Below are 19,389 nucleotides of genomic sequence, written 5' to 3'. Positions count from 1 at the left end.
TTTCCCTGTCTTAAATATGCTCTCACAGAGGCGCAAAACAACATCGCTTATTGGCTCAGCTCTGGAAAACAATGGGGCCCTTGCCAAATATGGGGCAGCTTCTAGATCTTTCTCACAGAAACCACCCCTATGGCCCCTTGCTACCAAAACCTTGCCAGGTACACCCACTACAACACACTGGGCAACTCCCTTCTCAGGGGAACAGAGGGCCCTATTTGTCGGCCTGACTCTACCCGTAGGGAAGTCTGCTACCTCCCTGGGGCCAGGGTCAGGGACATTGCCAGAAAGCTTCCCAACCTGGTTCGCCCCTCTGACTATTATCCTCTTTTAATAGTCCAGGCTGGCAGTGATGACATTGAAGAGAGAAGTCTGAAGACCATCAAATGGGACTTTAGGGGACTGGGACGGTTAGTGGGTGGAGCGGGAGTACAGGTGGTGTTTTCGTCTATCCCTGCGGTGGCAGGGAGGGGTACTGACAGGACACAAAAAACCCACCTGATAAACACATGGCTCAGAGGCTTGTGCCAACACAGAAATCTTGTCATTTTTGACCATGGGGTGCTTTACTCGGCACCTGGCCTGATGGCCACAGACGGGTCCCGATCTCTAAGGGGAAAACAGATCCTAGGCCAGGAGCTGGCAGGGCTCATTGAGAGGGCTTTAAACTAGGTAAGAAGGGGGACAGGGCTGAAACAAGGTTTGTTAGAGCAGTGCCAGGGGGAACAATGGCAAGGCTGGGAGAGAAGGCAATGGCCCAACTGAAGTGCATCTACACTAATGAACACAGCATGGGTAACAAACGAGGAGCTGGAAGCCATCATGTGGCAGGCAGCCTATGGCTTGGTTGCCATCATGGAAATGTGGTGGGACTGCAATGTCCAAAGTGTGGAGTGCTGCAATGTCTGGCTAAAGGCTCTTCAGAAGGGACAGGCAGCATGGAAGGAGTGGTGGTGTGGCTCTCTATATCAGAGAGAGTTCTGATGTCGTGGAACTTGAGGCTGGGAATGATAAGGTTGAGTCCCTGCGGGTTAGGATCAGCGGGAAGGCCAACAAGGGAAGCATCCTGGTGGGGGTCTGTTACAGACCGCCGAACCAGGATGAGGAGACTGATGAGGTGTTCTACAGGCATCTGGAAAAAGTTGCGAAATTGTCAGTGCTTGTTCTCGTGGGGGACTTCAACTTCCCTGATATATCCTGGAAGCACAACACAGCCCAGAGAAAGCAGTCTAGGAGGTTTCTGGACAGCATGGAAGATAGCTTCCTGATGCAGCTGGTTAGTGAGCCTACCAGGGGAGGTGCCCCACTAGACCTTCTCTTCACAAACAGAGAAGGACTGGTGGGAGATGTGGTGGTTGGAAACTGTCTTGGGCAGAGTGACCATGGAATAGTAGTTATCCATTCTTGGAGAAGCCAGGAAGGGGACCAGTAAAACCACTGTACTGGACTTCCAGAGGGCCGACTTTGAACTGTTCAGGACACTGGTCGGTAGAGTCCCTTGGGAGGCAGTTCTGAAGGGCAGAGGAGTCCAGGAAGGCTGGGCACTCTTCAAGAAGGAAATCTTAATAGCTCAGGAGCAGTCTGTCCCCACGTGCCCAAAGATAAGCCGGCGGGGAAGACCGGCCTGGCTGAACAGAGAATTGTGGTTTGAGCTTAGGAGAAAAAAGAGGGTTTACAATCTTTAGAAAAGAGGGCGGGCCACTTGGGAGGACTATAAGGATGTCGAGAGGCAGTGCAGGGACAAAATCAGAAACACCAAAGCTCATAGCAGCAAAATCAGTTCCTCTCTGGATACCCAGTACTCTAAACTGGTGGAAGGGGATGGGGAGCAGAATGTGGCCCTCACTATCCACGAGGAAACGGTTGGTGACCTGCTATGGCACTTGGATGTGCGTAAGTCAATGGGGCCGGATGCGATACATCCGAGGGTACTGAGAGAACTACCATCATTTATCAGCAGTTTATCAGCATTTATCCCCTGGCTATCGGGGTAGGTCCCAGTCGACTGGTGGCTAGCAAACATGACGCCCATCTATAAGAAGGGCTGGAGGGTAGACCCAGGAAACTATAGGCCTGTCAGTTTGACCTCGGTGCCAGGGAAACTCATGGAGCAGATTATCTTGAGTGGCATCAAGCGGCACTTGCAGGGCAAGCAGGTATTCAGGCCCAGTCAGCATGGGTTTATGAAAGGCAGGTCCTGCTTGACGAACCTGATCTCCTTCTATGACAAAGTGACGCGCTTGATGGATGAGGGAAAGGCTGTGGATGTGGTCTACCTTGACTTCAGCAAGGCTTTTGACACCGTTTCCCACAGCATTCTCCTCAAGAAACTGGCTGCTCTTGGCTTGGACTGGCGCACGCTTCGTTGGGTTAGAAACTGGCTGGATAGCCGGGCCCAAAGAGTCGTGGTGAATGGAGTCAAATCCAGTTGGAGACCGGTCACTAGTGGCATTCCCCAGGGCTCGGTACTGGGGCCAGTCCTCTTTAATATCTTCATTGATGATCTTGAAGAGGGCATCGAGTGCACCCTCAGTAAGTTTGCAGATGACACCAAGTTAGGTGACTGTGTCGATCTGCTCGATGGTAGGAAGGCTCTGCAGGAGGATCTGGATAGGCTGGACCAATGGGCTGAGGTCAACTGTGTGCAATTCAACAAGGCCAAGTGCCGGGTCCTGCACCTGGGGCGCAATAACCCCAAGCAGAGCTACAGACTGGGAGAGGATTGGTTGGAAAGCTGCCTGGCGGAGAAGGACCTGGGAGTATTGGTGGATAGTCGGCTGAATATGAGCCAGCAGTGTGCTCAGGTGGCCAAGAAGGCCAATGGCATTCCTGGCTTTTATAAGAAGCAGTGTGGCCAGCAGGTCTAGGGAAGTGATTGTCCCCCTGTATTCGGCTCTGGTGAGGCCACACCTTGAGCACTGTATTCAGTTTTGGGCCCCTCGCTACAAGAAGGACATCGAGGTGCTCAAGCATGTCCAGAGAAGGGCAATGAAGCTGGTGAGGGGTCTGGAGAACAAGTCCTATGAGGAGCGGCTGAAAGAGCTGGGCTTGTTCAGCCTGGAGAAAAGGAGGCTCAGGAGTGACCTTATCGCTCTTTATAAGTACATTAAAGAGTCTGTAGTAAGATGGGGGTTGGTCTATTCTCTCATGTGCCTGGTGACAGGACAAGGGGGAATGGACTAAAGTTGTGCCAGGGGTGTTCTAGGTTGGATATTAGGAAGAACTTCTCTACTGAGAGGGTTGTGAGGCACTGGAATGGGCTTCCCAGGGACGTGGTGAGAATTCAACTTCCCAGATGTATCCTGGAAGCACAACACAGCCCAGAGAAAGCAGTCTAGGAGGTTTCTGGAGAGCGTTGAAGATAGCTTCCTGATGCAGCTGGTTAGTGAGCCTACCAGGGGAGATGCTCATCCCTGGAGATAAAGACCTCCATCCCTGGAGGTCTTTAAAAGATGTTGAAATTAGTGATATGCTTTAGTGGAGGACTCGTTAGTGTTAGGTCAGAGGTTGGACTCAATGATCTTGAGGTCTCTTCCAACCTAGACAGTTCTGTCATTCTGCGTTATATGAGTGAGATACAGGTCTACAATGAGGGTGGGGTGTGGGAGAGGGGTGATAATACAAACTGTGAATTTTTTGGCATGTAATTTTTTTTTAACATATATTGTATTTTACAACAGAGATAGAGATTGTTCAATGCCACATAATGATATTTTAATTATCATTATATACTATGCAGGTTTGATATGAATCTTAATAATTCTTAATTGCTAAAAATGCGTAGAGATCCTTGAATACTATCTTCTGTGGAAATACACATAACTAGTTATAGGTACATTCAATTAAAATAACTATCACGGGCGTCTGAATTACAGCAGTGTCAATAAGCCCCAAGCAGAGATTGTGGCTTATACTGGAGCAGCCTGCTTTCCTTTAAGAGATAGGGAGCCAGGAGACAGCTCATCTTTTTCAATTATTTGGCCCAGTGGAAAAGGTGGAAATGATTACAGAGGTAGGAAGTGACTCATTTGAAAAGAGATCTGCAGGTGATCTCCCACATTAGACCAAAACACTGAGCAGGATGAAGAGAGCATCACGTACAAAAAGGCATAAGGAAGAAAACCCTCCAAGTCTTCAGGGATGGAAGTCTGAAGAAGACAGGAGCTTGTTTTGATGTTTAACTCAAGTGTTGTGGTTTTTTGTTTGTTTGTCTATTTGTTTATTTTTTTTATTTTTATTTTTATTTTTTTTAGAATAAAACTCTTTCAAAAAGAACTCATGCTAGATTCTTTCAGGGCTGAGAAAAAAAGGCTAGATTCCCACATCAATAAGGTGATTTCTTCTATGATCTGTACTAAAAAGTTTTGTACAAACATAACAAATAAAGCCCATCCTTTTCCTTCCAATCATTACCGTTTACATTTACAAGACATCCCTCATTGCTCACCTACTGAAGTACCTACACTGTCTGAAATGAACTGTCCAAGGTACAGGCAGTTGTAAATATTCACTAAAACAAAACAAAACAAAACCAGATTAAAAAAAAAAAAAAAGATGCCAAGTTATATCACAATAAATAAATAAATAAATAAATAAATAAAGCTCCATCAATTCTAGAGTAAACATATACCAGCTATATTTTAAACTCCAAATTCATGTCAGCAAATGGAAATGGACACTAGTTACACGAGTTATTCATTAGCTATAACCTTGCAGACTATACACATTCTTCTGGACAAGATGAAACTATCTCTTGCCTAAAATCTAACTCCAAAGAAAACTTTGAAATTACAGTATATATCATAGGTACATATCTGGAAAAGGGGTAGAAGAAAAGGAGACAATTCACCCAAATAACAGTTTGTAGAAAGCAAAAGCTATTATATGATTTCTACTGTATTATGCCCTTCTGCCATGCATAAGTATGAATGTATTCATGAATATGTAAATTTTTTTGTATTGGGTTGGATCCCACTGTGATGCTGGCACATAATTAGAGGCTTATCATTAATGATTTATGAGCTGCTGCCATACTATTAACATTTAGAAATAAAGCTACTGCAAAAAACTTTTTATTTATACTTTGCCAGGGTTATTTCTAACAGTAACCAAATTACTGAAGACCTAGAATAAAAATATCAAGTTCTAAAAGGTGATTTTTTATAAAACTCACGAGATATGGATGTTTTCTAATAAGTAGAAAGGTTCATTAGTGAAGATGTAATAATAATAATAATAAAAATAAAAAAGTTCCTCAAATTAGAAATACCATGTGACATTAACAACAGAGGTGAACCAAATATCAATAATTCACATGAAAAAAATCTTTGTAAGGAAGTCCCAGAAAAATAAAGTAAATGAAATGAAATGAAATGAAATTAAAATAAAATAAAATAAAATAAAATAAAATAAAATAAAATAAAATAAAATAAAATAAAATAAAATAAAATGATATGGCCAGTGCTGTAAGTCCAAACAAAACCAAACAACTTTCTACAGTCCCAATCCCTCCAGATAAAGGCTCAGTTGGGAAGAGAGTGTTTCATTTCACTTTTAGATCTTTTAATTACTCCTTTGTTTAAACAGATTCAGCGAGGGAAAGAAAAGGTTTGGCAGGGAACTTATCCATGTGTACAAATACCTGATGGGAGGGAATGAAGAAGAGGGAGACAGATTCCTCTCAATAGTATCCAGTGACAGGATAAGAGGCAACATCAAGAAACTGTAAAAAATTAAATTCCATCTCAACACCAGAAAACAATTTTTTTTTTACAGTGAGGGTTGTTAGACAACCCTCACTGTACCTTGCACTTTACCTTGCACAGGTAAAGACAGCCATGGGCAACCTGCTCTATCTGATACTGTTTTAGTAGAGGCTCAAGAGGCTCCTTCCAAACTCAGCCATTCTGTGATTCAGTCCCAAGTATTGATAGATATAAAGCTTGGGAGGAGAATAAATGTCTTTTATTAGACCATGTAAGAACACTGGAGCTGGAAAGCATACATTGTGGGCCTACACAACCTATGTCAAACCTAAGGAGAAGTGGCAAAAAAACAATAGTTGGTAGTTATACTGTCCTTGGACTAATAATTGAGTAAATAACAATAACATACAATGTTATGATGCCTCATCATAAAGCAGTTAACATTCAGAAAACAGAGAAGTTATTAGCAAAGGAGAAAGACAAACAAGACTAACAAGTTAATGCTTGCACTGCTCAGTCATCTGATAATAGAGTTCACTCTCATTATCATATGTTAAATGATAATGCCAAATTAGCAAGAGCATGCATCTGAGATTTTCTGACCTTCCTCCTCTTAGACTTATTCTTACATCAGTCTTAAACAATCAGTGCATCTTAAATTTCTGTGCATTCAACTCTTCTTCTGGGCACTGTGCGCAGTCTGAAATACATGCCCTGTCACATGGTTTTCTTTACGTTTCAAAGCTGGCCAGTACCTAAGAATTATGCTACTTCCAAAAAAAAAAAAAAAAAAAAAAAAAAAAAGACAATACTGCAATACTGCAAGTCCAGGTGACTGTCTACATTGTGGAATGGAAATTTTATGTTCAACTATGTCCCATTCTTACAGGATGAATATAAAGTAGCTGCTGCAAAAGACTTGATCTCTGCCCAGCCATGGTCATACTAATGTATGGGAGCACGCTGATGTGTTTGCCATAGACCACATACAAAGAGAGAAAGTACACAAAGAAATTAAATTACAGAAGGTTGAAGTGACATTCAGCATGGTGATGAATAGCTTCCCAGTCCACTCAGTCTCTGAGTTTCTGAGCAGAACAAATAACTAACAGCAGAAGATCTTGCTACAAATGTGGGAGGTGTGCCAGTGGAAGAATTCACATTCCTGGAGGTTTGTACTGAGGTCATCCCTCATTTAGTGCAGAAGATAACTGATGACAGAGCATCAATGGGCAGAACAGAGATTTAGAATCTGGCAATACCAACTTGTACATCTCTGTTCTCAATTTATGATGACAAATGAGATTCCCATAATGCAATTTTGAAGCAGTGTTCCCCATTTGGAGGAATCTGATTCCATGTTACTTCCAAGTGACAGACACAAGAGATGATGGCAGACTATTCCTCCATGATCAGCTACATTCATGGTACTACTGGGTTGTATATACATATCTACTGTCCCGTTCTCTCTTCTTTTATCTCTTTCCCTCTGTTTTCATGTCAGGTTCAATAATTTATCAACAATGATATTCAGCTGTTACAACAGCTGTAGATAACTGCCAATATTTACTGCAGACATTTATGAATGGTCTGGCAACTAGTTCATGATGTTGAGATACTCTCTAATTCTTTCCTGGGTGATGTCAGGCATGCAGGCTGTAATATACAAGATACATGCAACAGTTACAATTAATTTCTTTAATTTCTCAAATTTTGTTTTATTACTGCTGACTTACTACAATTGTACTTGACCAAGTTTCAGCCCATGCCACATTCTTACAAACAATTGGCAGGCAGTTTGGGAATCAGTGCAAGCTGTGGAATATTCCCAAAATATTGTTCTGAATTCCAGGAGAGTTTAGCAGGACTCACCTATACTAACTGGCATAACTCACTTATGCCAGTTACTTGTAAATCAGGAAAGGGTGCTGGGCACATTGAGGTTACTGGTTTATCTACTGTATAGCTACAGATAGCTAATATTCATTCAGATTGATATTACACACCCTAACATTTGTATGAGGCCTGGCATTATAGAGCTACTCACAAGTTATATTGATTGCTTCCAGAATTTCTTCCATTACAGTAAAAGAGCAGCAGGATATGTATGTATGGAAGCCTGAAGAGAAAAGGGAGCAGTATCAGTCACCAGGTTGAATACAGCCTCTGCTTTCTTGCAAGGATCCTGTCTGCTTGGGAATTCAACCTCAACTACACCCTACTGGAGTCTCTACAGGGATAACAGAAGACAGTAAACATGGATTTGTCTTGTTTCCTGGACACCAACCTGACAATAGAAAAAGAACAATTTCCAAAATACAAATGTTAGAAGAAACACTAATACCACTGGAAATAATAGCAGAAATAAAATAATAATAATAATATATGAAATCTTGATTGATTTTTGACTTCAAAACCAGCAGAGAGGTGGATATTTTTCTTTCTCTGCAAATGAGTAATGGAAAAGTTGAAATAGGAGCACTATGTAAGTCAGAATGATGTGGACTTCAGAATGAGAAAGCCTGGAATACCATATTTGTTCAGCATATGCTTATCTATTGAGGTGAGTCCTCCCTTAGAGGGAAGGCTAATGCAGAAAGGACATATAATTCCCTTACAGTTTCCACAAACTTTCTAACTCTTTCATGACGAATTTAAGAACAGGTAGTGGCAAGTTGCCTGGTCTGTCTCATCTAGAAGGCCATAATCTTCCTGCTGATTACTTTGAAAATAGATAATAAACATTTTAGATAAAATAACTTTTTCTGAAAATCTTCAGTGTTCCTAAAATCTAGAAAATAGATTAATTTTCCATTATACATCTATTTTATTTTTTTAGCAGCCAGATTTATACTCCCCATCAAATCTTGTCTAAACAACTGTGACAATGGCCTCAATGGTAGCCACAATTCAAAAGTCACGTCATATGTGACTACATTTACTAGGTACACCAGTTGACATAATATTCTCTTTGAGTACCTTTTGCTCTTTCAGACAGTTCCCAAAAGCATTGACCGAAGTCAGATAAATATCACTTATCAGTCTGATGAGTCTCAGGAATCCAGACTTTTATTTTCAAGTAATTACCAGACAACAAAAATATTGTTTGAAAAAATGTTTTAAATTGCCAACTAAATATAAAAACAAAATCTGAAGTTTAATGGTAAAGGATGAGGAAGGTGTTTTCCTTTTTACTTTCAACAACTCTATGAAATTCAATTGCTGTGTGCCTTTGTTGCCTGGTGTTACACAGAAATGACTAGTTCTATCCCCAAGTTTCTCAAGCATGTTCTTACTGGGCTTCAGTTTCCTATTTTGTAAAATACAAAATTTACTGCTTTTAGGAGTGTAAATGGCAAGCGCTACATGATTTTTACACTAGGGATGCATTGTTTTAATAGATAAGTTAGAGAAAAGATGTTTTATATTTATCATTCAAAATGAAAACAACTGTGTATGTATTGCCTATAATTCTCCTAAGATGAACATAGACTGTAACCAAGAGTATGAAGCTAAAGAAAAATCTTTTCCTGAATAGGTTACTCAAACAATCTAGACTTCCTAAAACCAAGCCACTAAGGACATGAATATCACTTATGATGCAATTAATCTACTTTTCATAACCGTGTTCGTCTACCAATAAAATGGTGATTTTCCTACCAAACAAAATTTTAAACAATGAAAAATATTATATTGGAAATGAAACATGACAGTGTTTGGAAGGATGCTGTGTTTAATTCATGAAACACAAGCAGATATGCTTGACAATAAAGAAACTGCATTTTGTTGGGATGTGGTAACCACCTCTAACCAGAAAACATGGGAGGCTTTAATTATATCAGGGTCATTAAGTTGCAAAAGGAAAAAGAAACTGAATCCCTTTGCTTATTCCAGGTGAGTTCCCTAAGAGAAAGAATGCTGTCCTGCAAAATTGTGAATGTACACCCATAGTATACAAAACCCTGATGACCATATTTCTCATAAAATGCTTTGAGATACATTTAAAGATAGAAGCCCTGCTAATGACCTACCTGTTCAGTACTCAACAGAACAATGACAGATAGTTTCAGATAAAAGAAGATCTTAAAATGATCAAGATCTTACCGTGACTCAGAACTCTACAGTTCTGGGTCACACTCCTAAGCAAGGGGTGACTTCAGCCCCTATGGACAAGTTCTTGACTTTGTTGTCTTAAATCCTTTTCTGAAACTTTTAACTTTTTTCTCACACAGATTAAAGCATTTGGTTAATGGGAGACAGTTGAAAATAGTGATAGTCACACCTGATGCCACTAACCATGCTTACTGATAGGTTTTGCTAATACAGAAAGTGTACAGATGTAGAGAAAATAAAGTGTAATCTCTATACTTCTCTGCCAAAGTTTCTTACCCACTCTAGAGTATTTCTCTCCAGCTACCTCTTTTGGGATATTGTCCACAATTAGAATTTATCTTCTGAAATGTGGTCTTTTCACCTGTCTTTATCAAATTCCTTCGACTTCGACTAGTCCTGAAGCCAGAAACAAGTCATTATGCTCTTCTTCTTCCACTCTGTTTTTGTTGAAGTCTTCCTGTACACCTCAAATATTCTTCAGTCCCCATAGTAACACAAAATTCCTATATGTGACCACTTAAGAAACTCTCCTGTTCAAAACACTAGCCCAATCAAAAGAAGCAAACAACTGCAACCTTCTCTTTGCATACCTAGATGAAAGCACGTTAGTGGTACTTTATTCCAAAGACAGACTTGAAAGAGGCAAGCTCTGGTCCTTGTCCATAACATTAGAAGTATAATTGTAAGACACTTTTTTTTTTTTTTTTTTTTTTTTTTTTCTGCCTTTATAGATGGCATTTTCAAGCTCTGGAATGTGATCATCTATACTGTGCAACTGTTTTCAGAGTCGCTGGCAAAGTATTAGCACAGGACAACTGCTTTTTGCCAGACATTTCCTGGGAATAGTTTGGGAGTTTGTTAGTACAAATGTCATTTTACAAATATAACAGCACAAAAATTCATAAATTGTACACACTTCTTAAATGTTCATTGTGGGGTTTATATATTTCACATTTCTTCCACAGGAACAGTATGGCTTTTTCCATGGGGAATATTAGAACATCAGTTTGTGCTTTTCAAGAAAACAAGGTGTAAAAAAACAGACATAATTGCACAACCAGGACTGGATGCCTCAGAATTTGTTTCTGTGTCACCACTTCTATTCAGTTGTAGGCACAGGCTGATGTATGGGGGAGAAAATGAGAACTGCATGTGTCTGAGCATGTATTTATGTGTTATTTCAGTACCCAAATTTCGTCTTTGTTACTTTAAACAAAAAACAAATTGTTATACTAATTGATCCCTAAATTGCTTCCACTGGGCATCTCCATTTCCTTCTGCACTCCTCCTGTCAACAAGGAATTCAACACCTAGCCATAGACAACTAAATATACTGTATAGGTTTCATTCCTATGAGAATGTATACCCCTTTCCTTATATTTTATCTAAATGAGATTTCTGGACATTTAAAGAAAATATTTGTCTTTTCTTACACAAAAGTATATTAAGACAGTTTGTTTGTTTGTTTGTAGAGTAGCTTCAGTAGATTAGAGTAACTTCAGTTCTTTTGAATGACCATTGTTTCATCCTGACTTTTAGGTTGGTCTATTTTAACTCTATCAAGGGTGATGACATCACTATGAAATCAGGGGCATAACTGCCGAATTGCTACATATGCAAATGTTCTGTGGCATAATATCACGCCGATAAAGTCTGGAAATTTTATTGTAAAAGTTGTTTCCTAAATGTCTTTGATTTTTTTTTTTTTTTTTTTTTTTTTTTTTTTTTTTGTGGATTGTTAAAGTAAGAAGCACTCTCCTTTGATTTTCTCAAGCATAATACATATATATTATATACATATATATACATATATTATCTGATATCTATATTTACACATTTTGCTGTTATATAGACATCTCCAAGAACACTGATGGATATTGTTTAGAACATAGATGAGTGAATGATTTGTTATGTATAATTTATCTAAATCTTTTTCTTATGGCAGATTGCAGTGAGCAGATTGCAGTTTTTTCAGATTTATTCAATATTCAGAATTAAAATAACTACTTAAAAAAAAAAAAGTTCCTTGTTAATTTTATGGACTGAATATTCACTGTTCTTACTATTCATGTGTTTGATGCCTTGATCAGCAAAAGTATGTGGTATTGTTCTTATTTGCTGGTTGGATAAACATCTAAACAGCTCTAGTGCAAAACCTCACACATTCAAACATACACATAGATTTCATGATGTCACATAAGTGTCTTTTGTATTCCTTGTTAACAAAAATTTGAGCAGAAAAAATAATTTTTACCAGCTTTAATAAAAATATGTAATAAATATGACTGACAGGAATCCACAAAAAAGACAAACAAATATTTGCAGAAAATATTTTGCATTACCTTTCTTGATCTGATTTAAAATTGCTAAATTATTATTTTCTTTCTTCTTCCTTTTTCATTACGTAGGCAATAAGGTCTGCAAACCATCATTTCTTATAATGAGTCTTCTGTCTTCTCTGTTTATTGAAAGATCTAAAGCTGTTTTTTTCTATGCTAAATAATTACATGTCCTTTTTGTGACATTTAAAAATCAATAAAGCATAATGTTTAAAAGGAATTCAAAGCATTAATTTTTCATAGACAAGTCAATCTATAATCTGATTGTTTTGAATATGATTATTTTACAGGCACATGCAGCTTACTGAAAGGGAATATGTACAATCTTCCTCCATGCTTCCATTTCTCTGTGTGCTTCTCAAGAGTAAAAATATGCATGGGTTATGCCTTGTGTACATACTGAACAGAATGTACATACTACTTACTTGAAAATACTGGGGCTCCTGGTCACCCCGTTGTTCAGACAAGGATGCACTACAGCTCTTGCATACACTGATTTTCTTTATATAAAATTAGACAGCTATCTGGTTTTGACATATCCTTACTATATACTGCCAGGTACTCTCTTGGATACATGAACTTGTAGTCTGAGCTACTAATGTACAGCTAGGAAGTGTTTATATATATGTAACATATGTAGATGTTTATGTATATGCAACATTACTATAATTATTAATAGTATCATAAATTGTAAAAGCAGCAACATTATTACAGTAGCATTTACAAAATAATCACTTTTCATTTTTTAATCCATCACAAATATAAACACTAGGAGACAGTCACTCTCTCTGAAGAGGTTAGATGGAGTTTGAAAGAGACTATAAAGCTTTGAAGGTATTCTTGTAAAATCACTGAGAATTGTAGTACTGGGGCTCCTAAGTCCTGTCTCCTTTCTTTGTACATGGAAATTTGCCAAAGAAGATAAGGTTGACTATAGATAGGAAATAAAATTAAGGTAGGGTGGAAGGACATGTCAAAGATCACAAAATAACTAAGGTCAGAGGTGGTATAATCCTTCCCATTTCTAGTCCTGTGTTCCACTCACTGGACTGTAATACATTTGTAAATCTTTCCACATAAATCTCTGAGACAGCAGGAGGAATCCTCAAGACAACAATCCAGAAGGAATTCTATTTCTGTTTGACAGTTTTTGACAGAAAGCCAATCCCACTTCAGCTTCTCTCGTGAATAAATACATAGATATAATCCTTTAAACTTAAATAACATTTTCCATCTAAGGGTATCCAAATGCTTATCAAATTCTAGATGCTTACATTGCACAACAGATTTAGTGACCCTTAAAGAAACATCACTTGACTAAAGAAATTTCTCATTGCTCTTTCAGTTTACACTGAACTCAAAGTTGCGAGACCCAATTCTAAGATTCCTGGACCTTTTTACTAGAACTAGCTGGACCATCTGTCCTTCTCTAGCACATGAAGTATTTTGTACTTCCAAATGGATGAGGTGCTGGTAAAGAATATTTTAACGTAATGTTAACATTTTATAGGAAAAACAGAAGCTTGAAAACAGGCCACAGCAGCCATTTTTCTGGTATATATTTATAATTTTCCAACAGTCTTCCTGTTAACATAATATGACAGATGCAATGTGGTGTCTGTATTTACCCAAACTATCTAAATTTCTGACTTTCTTTCAGTCTTCTTGGTCTATGTTTTACTGACACGGTCAACAACAGACCATGCTTAGTCACCTCTGTGTATACCACAAACACTTTTATTTTTTGGAACAGGTGAAAGCAGTATGTTGGTAAAGTAACTCTGGAAATTCCAAGACATTTTTCAAATTAACTGATTTTGGAATATGGCCAGCAAAGTAGTGAATGCATTTGTCAGCTTACCTCAATTGCTCAATCTCTACTTTGAAAGTTTAACTGATTTTCAGAGCACCACATAACATGCTCCAAGAGCCTTTGTCCTTTTAAATTGTCAGAACTTTGTGTCTTTCATCTTGTTAAATAATCAAGTATTGAACATAATACTTTTTTTGGACATTTCAAAATCTCCTCCAAAATAGTTACAGTAGTTTCTAATTTGCATAGATTGGAAATTTGATACTAAAACAAGAATTACAAAATTAGTACATTTTCCTTCTAATTGATGAATCCCTTTAGAAAACTGTTTTTGTCATGTAAATTATCTAATACTGAAAAATATTAGAGTAAAGGTATGGGCAGGCTTTACAGTTTTCTCCTAATATCTATTTTGTATTTACAGTTTTCTTCTTAGTTTATAGTCTACGGATTTAGTTTATAGCCTACAGTTTATATTTACAGTTTTCTCTAATAACTAATTTATGTTACCTGCATCAAAGGAAGCATAAAGAGGTATACATTCTACCTTTACAGTCCTACATTCTTCAGTTCAATAAATACCTAGTTTGTGTTTTCAAAAAAAAAACCAGCACTCCTTCACATGGATAAGTAAAAATTTTTGTATTTCCACTTACAATAATATGACTAATTGAAAATCTTGTAAGTATCTGAATGTCAGGAAGCCAATAAATTAAGAATGTTTAAGGCCAGAAGAGATATTGTTTCACTTACAGTGATATCTACCCTCGGATCTCATTTCATTAGGCTTCAGTGGTGACTTGTTTGCATATGTGAAAAGTATTTCTGCGTTAAAAAAAAAAAAAAAAAAAAAAAAAAAAAAAGCAACTAAATTCTTCTGGAAATATCTTAATTTTTTAACAAGCTTTTACAATAATAACAAAGCCTAAAGATGGTTCTAGAAACCACTAAAAAACAGAGTAGCAATGAATGTTCTTATGGAATTAAATATGTTATAAAAACTTTGCAGTTTGGATTTAGCTTTTCAACTAAATTAGTCTAAGAATGGGAGATGTCCACCAAGCCTCCTTTCAAATTGCTTAGCTGCATTTCACATTTTTTGAGCCAAAGCCTCTAGAATATTCTGAGACCAGATTTCTAGAAATTAGTTATTAAGTGGCTATAAAACAGAAGCAGGATTTCAAAATTAAAATGAGCAGTTAACTGTAGATGGGATGGAATCCCAAATAAATGCATATTATCTTCACTGATTTCACACAGATCTTGAATACCTGCCTTTAAAGAGAAATTTATGTACGTTTACCACAGGAGTGTCATAATTATGGTTCCTACCCCAAAATAGTCCTTTTAGCTGTGTGAGGTTCTTTACAGGTTCAAGTCTGATAAATTCAGCATCTTAGTTATTCCCAAGGGGATTAGTTAGGAGAAAGTATAAGTAGTTTTCTGTGCTTTTTAATCCAGGTTCCCTCCTAACTCATACATGGGTTTCTGCAGGGAATTATAACTTTCTGATTCATCTTGTATGGCTTCTTCCACAGGTAATAGTACAGTGCACTGCTGTGTGTGTCTCTGTCTATGGCATAAATTAATGGGACAGTAGAGGAATTACCCCTTCAATCTGGGATCTTGAATACCTGCCTCAAAAGACAAGCATTCTTTGTAGAGCATAATACTTTGTAGAAAATGGACTTTTATTATTAGCTTCTTGCCCTATATATGCTTAATGATGTCCCCCCCATATGAAAACTGCAGAAAGGCAGAAATTAAAAAAGGAAAAAATCTTGTTTCTACTACTCTATTCTTTCAAGCATGTAAGTGTGTAAGTGACCAGTTTCAGTTCCATCAATAAAATAGTAATGCCTTGTACATGAGAAGAAAATGAGATCCTCTGGTTTTGGATTTATTGTCAGTAAATGGACAAAGACCATGCACAATCCTGTGCCTTTAAATGTCATGAGCTACTCTGGGGAAAGGGAAGTTTCGTGTCAGTTTTGGTGCCATCAAAATGTTTGTTCTCCTACATATTCTTTCATAGAGGCATCCTATGTTCTCCTTTTTCCCATTCAGTTAAGGTTTAGCCTTTCATTTCTCAACTTTAACAGCAGTTGATCATGTAAAAATAAAGAAAGAAAATCTATGAACTGTCTGACTTGAAAAATGTTCCCCAGTAGATGTTACTTAAGGGAGAAATTAAAAAGAACAACTTCAGAACTTAATGCAGAAAATTCTTGCTGAGCTAAGAATTCTCTGAGTACTTACATACTCTCAGCTGTGCTGAGGATGGGCCAAAGACTATCTCAATGTAATACCACCATTGCTTAATCCCTTCTATGTGTTAAAGTGAATGGCTCTTCTCCTAATTTTGAAACTCTTCCCAATGTAATTATTTTAACAAAAATGACGATTCAGCCTTTGGAATTTCTTCAGCAAATCCTTTTCTGATATTATTTATTATTGCACTTACTGCAGCATATAATCTCCGTGACAAGTGTATCCTGATAATGTAATTAGATACCACTAAGCAATTGTGTTTATGTGACTGCTTTTTCAAGATCTCGTTGCAATTATAATGCAAGTCCCAGAAGACTTTTAGTAATAAGATGATGTTATTCCTACACATATTTCTATCTCTATGTGCAATCCATTTTCCCAAATTTCAGCTACTGAGTTACCTTTTTTTTTTTTTTTTTTTTTTTTTTTTTTTTCTTAGCAGGTGTGTATCTTGGTATAAATTTGAGAAAATTTAGGCATATTAGTTTAGTTCTACCTCAGACTGAAATATGGGAAAAGCCTGTTTTCCTTGTATTTAGAAATGACCTGATGATTATTTCTCAACATTTCAAGAACATACCAAACATTGGAGCAAGAACCAATGTTTTGATGGAGATGTGTTTTATGCGAAGCATACTCTTTTGTCTCCCCTGTGAAAATAAACTCACTCTTGGCAGGGCTACAAACCCTTGTAAAATTCACAGGTCACGTATTATCAGATAATTATTTAGAGATTTCTTTAAAAGCTAAGGATGTAATATGCAAACTTCTGTCTGAAGCTTTGCAAGTAATTTTATCTAAACCTCTGTATGAAGGGTCACATTTACTGAGATGTATTTTCTACTCATTTAGGCTGAAAACAGACCTAAACCTAAAACTCCTGCTCCCAAGGGATGCCTTGGAACTACTAAACCTTTATATAAAACTTGTTCTGCTTTCAACTTCCATGGTGTTTAAAAGAAAATAAAACATATAAATATGTTTTTTATATAACCTGTTTATATATTTATATATATTTACATTTATATATAAATATATATATATATTTACATATTTATATTTAACCTATTTATATATAAATTGGTTCTGTTTCTTTAAAGAAAAATTTAATTATTGGCAACTCTCAAAAAGCAGAAATTTCTACCTCACTGCCTCTTCAGTTGACCCCAGCTTTAGGCTTTAGCAGCTTCCTGTTGACTCTGCTGACTACTTCAAACCCCACTGTTTAGTAAATTGCCCTCTCAAGAGTATTTTTAATACAGTTGGTGCACTGATTGAAAGCATAGATTGTACACCTGAGGCTTGTGACCCAGAGAGTCAGAATACCCCTCAGTACTGCTAACCTAACCTAAAGTATTGGCAAGTCTGTGATGAAACCACAAATGTCTCTTTCTTGAGAATTTAGCTTCTTATCCTTATTTTTCTTCCATCTATAGAGCTGAATAAATGCAAAAAGGCTGTTATTGAAGCCCAGATAAAGCAGTTGTAGGGTTCTTGTCTTGTCTTGGAGAGCCACTGCTTCACGTAGAGTCCAAAACTTAGGGTTATTTGGGACATAGTAATTTTGGGGTCCAAATCAGAAAATGTCTGTTAAGATTTGGCAAAGGAAAATGGAATTTTAAAAATGCATGCGTTATGCACATTTCTAAGTTACTAAAATAAATAATAAAATATCTATCTGTAAAAGACCAAGAAGATGAAATGTATATAACCTGTAAAAATTATATCCTAGCTCTCTTTATGGACTAGGGTTCCCAGATTTTGTTGTATTAAACTGTCAAAAAGGCACATCATCCTCAGCCTGTAATATTGCTTTGTTAATAACAACAACAACAACAACAAAAAAGTGATAAAGAAGATCAATGATGAAATCCAGAAGAAAAAATAAATAAATGGGGGCGGGGCTAGAATTAGCCTAGTCAAAATCAAAAACTTATCTGGAAAGTCATATATCAGCAAAGATAATAAGAATCTCTGAATGTGAATATTAATGCCTAAATAACAGGTGACCACTTAACGAGCTATTCTGGACATCAAAAATTACTTAAAAAAAAAAAAAAGTCAAAAAGCTTATATCTATTAAATAACAAGTAGTTCAATATCTATAAAAATGTTAAGAATTTTACTGAGGAGCAGCTTTATATCCAAAGATTGCTTCTGGTATTAAACACTGAAAAATATTCTTCTGTCAGAAAGCTAGGTAAGAAAAAGTGTTCCTAAGAAAAGTGGGATTATGAGATTAATTTTATAATCAAATAGTTTCAAAATGATAATGACAAAAGATGATATTAGCAGTCCAAGACAACTGCTTGGTCTGCCAGCATTGCTGCCTAATCCCATACTATTATGGGATTTAATAAGAACATCGTAATTTAATGAGAAGCAGGAGGGTCTGCCCCAGCAAACTCCATCAGAGAATACATACAATATAAAAGTTTGAAATCATAGCATTTACTAGTAGTATAGAAATGATTTGGTACTCTTTAAAAAGAAGCTACTACTCCAGAATAGATTCGGCAGTCATTGCACATGTCTGGGAAACTCAGAAAGATAAAGTGTTATTAGAAATATGACTTGTATTTTTATTTCTCTAAATCTATGCATAACCCATTGTGGAAACCTATATATCAAAACTAATAATAAGTAAAAAAAAAAATCTGCCTGAATTACTCGCATGTAAATGGATCTGAGAACATAGTATTACTTTTCCTGCCTACATCATATGCTTTACTGTTTTCAGCTACCTACTTGCATTTTTTTAAACGTGGAAAGTGTTTCCTGTAGTAATTCCAGCTTTTCTCAGTTCAGTTCACTTATAGGTACTAGCAAGTCTTTTCTGGGTCCAATTAGATGCTTGAGATAACAAAACATTAAGTAGGATATTAATCACAAAATATATTCTCTGCTTTATCCTTTGACATAACTGCTTCATGTTTAACAACTGACATTGGTGATTATGTGTGCTGGTAATTCAGATCTTAATGGAGCTCCCTGCCAAGACACCCACAGGAGCTGGCACAAGGCCTAGGCTGTGGATGGATCAGAAATGGCATGTATTTGGAATCAAGTAATTCTTGTGGTGAGGATGACGGCTGCTTCGTGTTAGCTGAAGGTATGGAGAAGTAAGGACTACTTTGCTCTCCCTGACCCT

The sequence above is a fragment of the Aythya fuligula genome, chromosome 2, assembly GCF_009819795.1.
Source record: "Aythya fuligula isolate bAytFul2 chromosome 2, bAytFul2.pri, whole genome shotgun sequence".
Taxonomy (NCBI): Eukaryota; Metazoa; Chordata; class Aves; order Anseriformes; family Anatidae; genus Aythya; species Aythya fuligula.
The sequence above is the reverse complement of the archived record's forward strand: the minus strand, read 5'-3'. Positions refer to the sequence as shown.